We start from the raw sequence: 3,049 nt of genomic DNA, 5'->3' as shown, positions 1-3,049 counted from the left end.
AGTCTGAGTAGCCATTTATGGTGAAGTTTGAGTAGGCATCTTGAAGAGATGTGTGAATTTGCCTGATGATGGATTGGTTGACGTCTTTCTTAAGGATAAATCTTCATATTTTTAGAGTAGGTTACTTCATAGTTGAAGAAATGCTTGAATTTGCTTGATGATCTTTTCTGTCCTCTAGCAGATTATTAATTTCTTATTGTTTGAAAATGCATGTTATTAAGATTTTTATAATGAAAGCGTAGGTAATTAGAACCACAACACATGATTTTGTTAAATTATTCTTTTACTTTTGATATGGAATGTACGTATGTACGTACCTCACATCGGATAGAGTATGTAATAATTAAGTAATAAATCATTTTTTCTAGTATGGAGTTTGGCATATAAAATTACCTGGAGGATAAAAGTTGCAAGACACAACATATCCTCTATTATTACATTGAACCCTAGCACATCCAAGACGAACCAAATTAATCCAAACCACCTAGGTATAATGTTCGCACACTTTTCCTTTGTCACATGTATTGGACTCATGGTGATAGTATTGTTTCTCATCGACCCACATCTCTACAGCATTCGTGGCCGTGATGAAGTCACCGCTACCGGCAGCTAGGTTCTCACCATATTGTCCATGAGAATGTACCAGGTTGCAATCAGTTGCCAATTGGGAAGCATATTGTTGGGCGTAGGCTGCCACCTTGTCGTCCCAGGTTAATGGTCCTACTCCCACATTAGCGCAAGCTGTGTTGTGTGCATCCAAATAGTCCTGTTGGGCATGACAAGAGTGGGACACTAGTAGGATGAACACAAGAAGAAAATATGCAGGCATTTGAGAAAAGAGGAAATATCCCATGACTATTGAATGGTTTTTGAATGGAAAGTACCAGTTCTATTTAGAAGACAAAAATCCTACATACTATCACCGTTTTTAAAAGAATGATCTTTAGTCTATTTAAAAAACAATGTCCCTCTTTTTTATTTTTGCAACATTTTAATTTCAACTTTTCACGTCGCATGTTTAAGGACACAAAATTAAAGAGTATTTTTATACATTTGATATAACTTTTATTAATTTAGAACCACAAAAATAAAAATAAATCTTTATTTTTCTTAAATTGCGTTCAAAATCAAATTAGGTTATTCTTTTTTAAAGTAACAATTACGTTTTTTGTCAGTATGTACGTTTGTTCCACATCAGCGTGCTACTTGTGTCACCACATTAATTATCTTGAGTAACTTTATATATTGTATTATCATCCTTAGCTTCAATCATGGCTTGACAAGGTAAAATATATAGTACTATTATCCTTCAATAATGGCTTGACTTTAAATTTATTATGTTTTCATTTACTTATGTTAATAATTTTAGAGAAATTCTTCAACAATTTGGTTAATTTTTTTGTAATTTAGGATATTACAATTATGTACTTATTTTAGATTTTCTTGTAACATTTCATTCAACCTAATATTTGTTATTATTAATATAAAAAATTATATTTTAGAGATTTTACTCTGTTTCTGATGCTATACTAATTTTTGACTTTTTGTATTGTCATACTATGATCAATACAACATGTTCCTCTACTCCCGACCCTCTCTCGAGTTCCCTCTCCTCCTAATATTTATTCATTATAATAGAAATCAGTAAATATATGTATTCATGGAGTCAAAGTATGTATTATGAAAACAACAAATAGAAATGTTGTTGTGAACTCAAACACGTTGGCAGATGACAAGGATGACACGGCGGATAAAATAATGGAACAACACATGGATATGCCACGTAGGAGTGCTAGAAATATGATTCCTCCTGCTAAACTTGGGGATTACGTTTGGAAAAGAGGAGGGGTACATATGTAAAATGCCAACGTCGGTTAAACGAGACATATATAAAAGCAATAGTAGTACGACAACAGAGCAGCGAATATGTTTTGAGTGGATTCCGAATTCTCATCCCTTTCTTTTGATTTCTCATCTCCTTCTACTATATATTCCAATTACTTTATCTAATGCAATTTATATTGTATTAGTACTATTTCTATGTTGGCGTAGTACACCAGTAAATACTATTAGTGAAAGAGTTTGGCTATTGTTTCTTTTGTGATTACTGTTTGTTACATTGATGCTTTCATCCAGAGGTTTTTGATGGAGGACCAACAACAACTCAAGGCGCTCATTGATGAGTCAATGAAGATAGTGAAACTGTCATTCTCTAAGGATATTCTTGAGCTTCGCCACATGTTGCAAGAGGTGGTATGAAAAATAGCCATGACGGCTCCTCCTCATTAAGATTCCAACAACAAAGGGTGGCCACCGTCATCATGGCAAGGGAAATTTTGATGATTGTGTTCCAGCAGCACCCAATCTTCGGCATAAGCCCGCATCTGTGGAAATGGGTCGATTTCGTGGAGAAAATCCAGAGGCCTGGATTTTTCAGACAGAGCTCTACTTTGAATTCTATGATATTGCAGAACTCAAAGGCCATCTTTGGCGTCGTTTTATTTGGATAATGATGCATTAGAGTGGTATAGGTGTTTGTTCCAGAACAAATAGTTAATTGATTAAAATCACTTTGCAGAGAAGGCGCGAGTTCCTTTCAGGGAGAAGGGTCTCGAATTAGCTTAGGGTCGATAGGCAAAGCTCTGCCAGGTAACCATCGTATCTGAATTTCAGTGCTGATTTGAATCTATTGCGAATGAAACTTCTAATATATCTGATGGGCTAATGGTTTGATTGTTATTTCAGGATTGAGGGAGGACATTAAAAAATCTGTGATTGCCCATGAGCCCAATAGCTTTGAAGATACTCTTAAATTAGCCCATATCCATGAGCGTCTGATTCTAGCCGAAAAGTGTTTGACACGACCCGCTTTAGCTAATAAAGTTCCGCCTTTGTTACAAAGCCCTACCACCACCCCAAACAATATTTAAACCACTTCAACCGTCCCTTACACCTCACAGAGGCAGAATCGCCCACTCCTAAGACGACTATCGCATGCAGAGATTCAGAGTCGGCGCGAATGCGGTCTTTTTTATTATTGTGAGGAAAA

At 35.7% G+C, this 3,049-nt stretch overlaps 1 pseudogene; it reads right to left on the bottom strand.

The window, feature by feature from the left end:
• Positions 1–364: 364 nt before the first annotated feature.
• On the bottom strand, positions 365–853 carry LOC107001971 (annotated as a pseudogene).
• Positions 854–3,049: the final 2,196 nt, after the last annotated feature.

Source organism: Solanum pennellii, chromosome 10, assembly GCF_001406875.1.
Source record: "Solanum pennellii chromosome 10, SPENNV200".
NCBI lineage: Eukaryota > Viridiplantae > Streptophyta > Magnoliopsida > Solanales > Solanaceae > Solanum > Solanum pennellii.
This window is presented reverse-complemented; position numbering and strand designations above follow the sequence as displayed.